At 45.3% G+C, this 7,937-nt stretch overlaps 1 protein-coding gene across 1 annotated transcript in view; it reads left to right on the top strand.

Moving 5' to 3' along the window:
* mafgb (v-maf avian musculoaponeurotic fibrosarcoma oncogene homolog Gb) overlaps positions 1-7,937 on the top strand; it is a 19,627-nt gene continuing 11,690 nt past the window's right edge. The window contains exon 1 of the mRNA XM_080464901.1: positions 1-166. The gene's annotated coding sequence lies outside the window, so the exon portion shown is untranslated. The remainder of the gene's footprint in view (positions 167-7,937) is intronic.

Here is a 7,937-nt window from a genome sequence, read left to right as displayed (position 1 = left end):
AGACTAAAACAAGCGAGGAAGGAGTGGATATATCTAGAGACCCGCGAGAAGGCGTGAGCGGAAAAACATTTCTCCAACTGTCTCCTATCCTCACCGGCTCGGCCAGCCGTCGGCGGACGACAGACCCGGTGTGCGCGGTCGGCGAAAGGCGCCGGTTCGACTTCTGGTGAGTCAGCTTTGTGGACGTCAAAACTACAAATTGTTGGTTTTTCTTTTTTTTTTATTATTTGGAAAAAAAAAGTGCTGAATGCAGAGGGGTTGTTTTGCTGAGTGTGCACAGTCGCCGTGGTGGCGCTCTTGCCGCCGCTGCGCTAAACGCCGCCGCTTCTCCCGGTGAGCGCTGCCGCGTCTCTGCCGCGTCTCTGCCGCTGCCGCCGCCGCCGCTCCTGCGTCGCCCCGCTGCCGGCGCCGCCGTGGACTCCGCCGTTTAAAGGGCAGTAGTCTGTTAATGCTGAATCATCATCATCCAGGTCTCAATACATGCTCTACCGACTCCGGTGCCGGTGGCTCGCAGCGCCACGCACCGCCGGCCGAGCGTGGATTTCATAATAAGAGAGACAAAGGGGGGCAGGCGGCTGTCAGGCTGCGAGGAGCCATGTGTCGGAATTAAAGCGGACCGGGCTCCGGCCGGGGATTCCCTCCGGTTTCTCCCCGCAACACGGAGGAACGTTAAAACAGTGGGGAGAAACGGGGAGACGAGAGACAACTTAAAGCGGCTCCGGTGACAAAACAACACGTAACCTCCACGTTCAGCCGTCCTCGCGCTCGCCGGAGCGGCGGACACCGGACCGCCGCACGCGCAGGTAACAGACGGACAGTCAGCTGATCGTCCACCGGCGGGGACGGTTTATTTTGTTTAAGTCACTCTAAAAACAGCTTCACACACACACACACACACACACACACACACACACACACACACACACACACACACACACACACACACACACACACACACACACACACACACACACACACTGTTTTGACATTTGCTTTGTGTCAGCCGCTTCCACCGGGCCCTCGCTTCACGTGCGGCTTCTCTTTTTATTTATAATGTCTGTGTGTTTATATATTTGGACAAACAAACACACAGAGAGATGGTATGTGCGTGCGTGCGTGCGCACGAGTTTTATTCCTGGGGTGCCTGGTCGTAACACCGGCGGCTCGCGGCAGAGATGCTGATTCATCACAACGTCGTTATTTCTCAGCGGTCCGCGCGAGCGCAGCGGAGGCACGAGGGAGCCATGGCAACATGGCAGCGCGAGCAGGCGGCGGACAAAGGTCTGCAGGAAGGAGGCGCTCCGCTCACTCCAAGCGTCTGCTGGAGAAATAACGTGAAGCGCGCGGTTGCGGGGACACAAGGGGCTGCTGTCCTCACTCCCGACACGTGCGATCGGTTTTAATTCAGTTTATTTACTCCGTCGGATTATTCGGCCATCATCAGTGAATTCGAGGCACGTGCGCAGAAGCGTAAACACCACTGCGTTATCCTCTAAATAATTTAGTTGCTTAACTTAACACAACAACTCCCCCCCGGGAAGAAAACCCCCAACCAATTGAACTCATTCTAATGAAGTCATGATAAATAAATGTTCGCGTTAAAGAGGCGTCTTTTAAAGCATGTTTGGATTGTGCGCGCGAAGCTTTGAGTCGAGGAAGATCTAATTCCAACCAGACGTGGGAACAACAAAGACAAATCCTCTCGTGACTCTAATACACTAGTTTTGGGTACTTGTTTGTACTTTTGTGAGTATTCTTCAAAGATGTAATCGAATCTATTGCAACATAATAAACATGTAGAAACAACTGAGAAGAGGAAACTTAAAACATTTTATCTGTTTGTTTCTTATTAATAGAGAAAACCCCTGTTGGAATCTATTGTGGTTCTCCTGTGTTATTTTCATACACTTTAATATCACCATTGCTGACCATGTAATTAAAAAGTATGATACTTGGGAGTAGCAGTCCTTAGACTTCAGTGTTTATAAAGACAGTACTTTTACCTGTAATTGAGTGCAGTTTAGACATCTGAATAGCTATTTCAATGTGTCCTTACAAAACACAAGTAAATTGTCAATCATTCATATAACGCTTCCACAACTTTAATTCACAGAATATATATTTATTTATTTTAAATGTCCTGATTGTTTCAAATGTATTGGTATTAATTGTTTAGGACTATATTGTTTAGTTTTAAATGCAGCATTGTGTTATTGCTTTTTTCTTGTTTTGCCTATAAGTCAAAGTATATGTAATTTTTCTTATATATTAACTTTTTTTTTAATGATTCTGATTTTGTTTTCAGGTGAAACCTTCTTAAGTGAGAAAAACAACCGATGAAAACGTTCTTTTCTGGGTTTATTCTGACTCATTTACAGCTTTATTTGTTGAGTGATTGTATTTGTGAATGAATGAATTATGAATAAAAGCCCGTAGCTTTGAGCAGAGATGGGAAACGCGTGCAGGTCAAGAGATTAACAGTTGTTTGGGTATTTTGTGGCGATAACGTTGTCGCCCTGTAATAAATGAGTTGTAAAACAAGTGCTGGGATTAGCAGTGGTATTGGAAATATGTTCTGTGGTGGGAAAAGGTACAAGTCATGCCTTAGGGCAGGTTGTGAGCAGGCGAAGGAATTCTCTTAGAATTATGTGCCATGGGGATGAACTTTCAGGTGATCATGCTGCCAAGATATGACAGGCACAATGTTGAGCTGGAAGGTAGATTGTGAAAAAAAAAAAGGGTTCTGCACAGCCTGAGCGTTTTCAGTGGTGTGGAGGAGACGGAAACTGTGTAGTAGTCTGAGCGATTGAGGTTTCAGCTGAAGGCAGGTGAGTTACTCTTTGAGCAGCCGTCCATATATAGCCCAGCCGTGTGTATTTTAACTCAATGCAAAAAACAAATGTAAGCCTGGGGGAAGGACTTATTCCCCCGGCGGTTAATGAACCCATACGGAGACCTGAGCTAAAAAAAGAAGGCACCTATAATGCCTTGCAACAGAATATCCTCTGATTGATCTCAGGCGGATGGGCCATTATCTGCTGCCTGGTAGCAACATATGAGCAGTGCAACTCTTAAACACTGAAGAGTAATAGGGAAGCTCTGTGGGTACAAGAAAAACAGAAACTTCACCCCCTAATGACTCCATATCAGCAGCTTTAGTTAGAGTCAGCACTCTGCAGAGTGTATCAAAAGTATGTAGTAAGCAAGTTGGCAAGTACTGTAATAGAGGGTCATAATGATGAAACAGTTGTATCAGTATTGGAGAGAAGAGCACCCCCCCCCTTTCCCCCCTCAGTGTCTTTCACACACATTTTTCTCATTTCCTTTTCTCATTGCATGTGCACACACACACACACACACACACACACACACACACACACACACACACACACACACACACACACACACACACACACACAACCTAGAGGCTAAGCTTTTTATACTTGGTATCAGTATTTAATCAGTGCTTGAAGTGCATTTCTCTGTCAAGTACTTTCCCATCCTTCCCTGGTGTTCACGGTAATTGAACGCTGACCAATGCTTATGTGTGCAACTTTGCTGATGGTGGCGGAGCGGCAAAGGCGCGCGGAGCACGGGGGGGGGGGATGAAGGAAGAGGGAGGAAGAATGAGAGATGGGATTTGCGGAGAGATTGAGAACAAGGACCTTTTTGTCTTCAAGGCATTCCCCTGAAAATGCTGAGGCGAAGCAAATGCGCTCTCGCTTGACAGATGGCGTTTTCACTTGTTACTTACCACAGCTAGTTTCTTTGCCTTGTCGTGTGTGTGCGTGTGTGTGTGTGTGTGCGGGTGTGTGTGTGTGTGTGTGTGTGTGTGTGTGTGTGTGTGTGTGTGTGTGTGTGTGTGTGTGTGTGTGTGCGAGCGAGTATATCTGTGTGAGTGTGTGTGCGCATGCATGAGAGAGAACGTGCAAAGCGAGCAGGAGATATGAAACACCTACAAGATGCTAAGATCTTGTAGCTGTGGGGCTTCGTGTGCGTGTGTGTGTGTGTGTGTGTGTGTGTGTGTGTGTGTGTGTGTGTGTGTGTGTGTGTAGTAGTAGTAGTAGGCACCAAGGTTAAAAACAATGTGTGTCTCCCTGACTGCACCTCTTGATATACACAGAGGTGATGTTGTAAAGAGGAAGTGATTTTACTATCAGTTGGACATTTCAACATTTTCCACTTGGTAGCTGACTCCGACTGTCGGTGCTGAAGCACAGGAGATGTGTGTGTGTGTGTGTGTGTGTGTGTGTGTGTGTGTGTGTGCGAGTGTGTGCATGTGTGTGTGTGTGTTTTAGAGCTCGTATAATAAATTGGTTTGATCCTCTGCATGCTCAGGGGTCAAGTTGATGAAACACCATGTAAAACCTTCTTTAGATGAGCGTTGAGGCGAGAAGGGGAGTGTTGGTTTCAGTGAAAGTGTTTATTCAGGACAAAGAAATATGTTGTGAATAAGTGTGACTGCTGCTGCTCAGTTGGGTAATTTTACTCATCCACGTCTGACAGCAGTCTACATTTATTTACTTTTTTTTTTTTTTTCGCCTAAAAGAGATCAGAGATTCGTTGCACTACTTATGCAAACAGCTTAAATTCAGGGATAGTGAAAGTGTAAACATGATAGAAGTACAGGCTGACGTATAGAATTAATTAAAGGAACATACCAGGGGGCTGCGGTGGTCCAGAGGTTAAAGAATCGGACCTGGAATTGGAAGTTGGCAAGTTTGAATCCCACAGTGGACGGATCTCCACTGTTTGTCCCAGAGCATGATCCTTGACCCCCATCAGCTCCCCGGGGCGCCGTGATGTGGCTGCACCTCCGCATCCTGGAAATAGGATGGGTCAGTGTGGAAAAAGTCATTTCCCCAAGGGGATTAATGAAGTACGATCAGTTTAGTTAATGAGTTTTAGTTTACTAGCATTGTTTACTTTAAATATCGGGCATAATTTGAAATAGCAGGTGTTTAGAAATATACATAATGTACAACGACAGCTTTTTGCACAACGTTCCTGTTCTTCGTTTCTGGCAAGCTGACGATTTCCAACATGTCTGTGAGGAAAGTGTTTCTGCTAAGAATCCGTCATCTGGTTAATTTCCAGCCACGTGGCTTCTAGTTTCTCATGTGGCATACATGAGGTTTAAGAGGCGCCTCCTCTCCCTGGTTGGATCTGTTTTGTTTTTTTTGCCATGTATGAAACGTGCAGTTGAAAACACGCAAATACATCCATCAATACTTCTTCTACACCTCTTTGTCCGGTCCAGGGTGCTGGAGGTGATCCCAGCTGTCTCACCACACACACAGACTCACATTCCAGCCATTTTAAAGTCACCAACTAACCTCAAACACATGTTTTTGGACTGAAGGCTGTTTGGAGAGAAACCTACTTACACAGGGAGAACATGTAAACGCCACATAGAAAGACCTCCAACCCTTTTCTTGCCATGAGAGACGAATCACCTCACTAATGTGCAGCCACACAAACAGACTGCCGCGGTCACATTTCGATTTAAATACGTCTTAATGTTGACATATTATTGGAGAGAGTGTTGATGATTCCCATCAAATGTTAAATCAAATCTATAAAACGAAGCCAGATTTGAAGGTGTAAGATTTACAAATCGTCCGAAAAATGAAGGCAGACGAGGCGGTTTTGAAGTGACAGTTTGCCTTTTAGTTAATGTCATAGACACGTTGACATCAACCCCAAAGAGTTAGTCAAGAGGTGCTAATATCCACAAGAGGATGAAGGAGGTCGATGATGTTTTGCTCTGAATGTGCAGAGTTTTTATTGTTCCATGTTCCTCTTGTCTGGCCTCGATGTCCGCCCTGGCTCTGGGATTACATTAAAGACAAGCGAACAGAACACAAAGGCTCTGGCTCTTGCAGGGATGTCGCACCGGATTGCACGAGATTGCACAGGTGTTCGCGGTATTGTGTCCGTCTCCTCCGTGTGTGCGCGTTCGCCTCCGCGTGCGAGAGACTTTAGTGAGTGTGAACATCATTTCTGAGCGCCGTCTGCATGTTTATGATCTTGTTTACTACTGGGATCCATTTCGAGAAAAAAAGTCTTGTTATGGTTGCAAATTTCCGAGGGGGGGGGGGGGGGGGGGGGGGTAGAGAGGCGGGGGGTAGCGAGGGAGGACGGCAGAGAGAAAAGGAAGCAGTGGGGCAGATCAATAGTTGAGTGTTTTTTCTCCACAGTAATGATGAAATATGGTGTAAGCAGATCTGGTGCATAATCATTGCTGTGCTCCACTGTTTTTTTTTCTTTTTTTCCTGCTTCCGTGTGAGTGCGCTGATCGTCCCTGTGTTATTTTATCTGTGTGTGTGTGTGTTTGTGTTTATACGTGTGTGTGTGTGTAGCAACCCTCCACAAGTGCCTCGACCGCTTATTTACATAACCTCCCAGAGAAGCAGAAAGTGTAGGAAATCAAGACAAATCCCTTTGCAACACGCACCAGAAGTCAAAAGGATTAGGAAACGGAAAACAAGTTTAACTTCAGTTTATGTTGCTCAAATGACTGATCCAGCCAACTGTTCTGAAATGTTGTGTTCAAACTCCACTACCAGCCCTCTGATCACACTTCTCTTTGAGTGGAGTTCCCACGTTTTCCCCGAGAGGACCCGCAGGATTTTATTTTCTATTTTTTTTTTGGTGCTTTTTAAGAAAACACGCAACCACAAATCCACAGCCCTCCGAACGGCGAGCAACGCCGTGGCGTTAAGATATTGGAAGTGGCGTGCAGCCGCGAAGATGCAAGGCCCCGGTAACGGGAGTATCCGTACCAGGCGGTTGTCTACTAGTTGCATCATCTTTATGCACCAACTTGCCGCAGTTTTTAACTGCAGTGTGACGATCTCAGGTTTGTGGTATGAATTCCTGAAACTTTAAAAAAAAAAAAAAACACTCAGAGGACGTCAGTCAATGCCAAGGAGCAGAGAGGAGGAACAAAGATATGTATGTGCGTGACTCAAATGGGGCGCCGGGTCTTCGCCATCACCTGTGGCACTAAATTACTTCCCAGCTCCAACGATTCCTCGCTCAGTGTTAATTTCACCTCGTGGGCTTGAGACTTGTTTTTGAATGAGATGACGGCACCTTTAAGCGCCGTCACAATAATCAAATATAACAAATGCAACGAAGAAATAAAATACAGAGTCAGATAAAGCTAAAAGGAAACGAGGGGGGGTATTAATTATTAAATTATTAAATTATTTGATTAAAGCACAACTTCTTATAATGGAATATATATTTAAAGTTTCATAAAGGCAAATTAGAATAATGAAATAAGCTTCAGTTCAAAACATAAATTAAACAGTTCCATATGCAAAGACTTCTAAGATATTCCCATTAAACTCATTCAACAAGCATGTGAAGTATCATGCTGTTTATTGCCGATATGTCTTCCACCAGTATCTTATTTTGATGGAAAACATTAGGAGGTTTGGGGTTTGTGTAAACTAAATATACCACTTGGTAAATGGATTTCACTGTTAAATGTCCGAGAGTTGGAAGGGCTCTGGGTTAACGCTGATGTTTAAACTTGCTCGGGGGTTCATCCTCCTTTACCTTGAAAATCTCAGCGTCGATTAATATTTTCACTGTCTCGTTGGTCTGAGTGCAACTGGTGATTATTTTGATCCGAGCTCTTTGGACGTGTTTGAATCGTTCGCCTCTGTGCTCGGGGGAGGGGAATGATTCCCAGAGGCAGCAATGGTCCACTCTCTCTCGGATCGTCGCAGAGATTAGATGTCAACAAATGACACACATCAAGGTCTAAAAGTCAAAAATTAGGCGTGAGAAGTACATCTGGAGTGGCTGTGTCGGTTCCTTGAGCCACAGGGAGGAATCACTATCACTTCTCAATCTGCAGTTTGGTTTGTATAGTTTGACTTGTGGCTCCAGGCTCTCTTGGTCAAATTATGTGGGCGAGTTTT

Source organism: Lipophrys pholis (genome assembly GCF_963383615.2).
Source record: "Lipophrys pholis genome assembly, chromosome: 5".
In the NCBI taxonomy this organism is placed as follows: Eukaryota; Metazoa; Chordata; class Actinopteri; order Blenniiformes; family Blenniidae; genus Lipophrys; species Lipophrys pholis.
The sequence above is the reverse complement of the archived record's forward strand: the minus strand, read 5'-3'. Positions and strand labels throughout refer to the sequence as shown.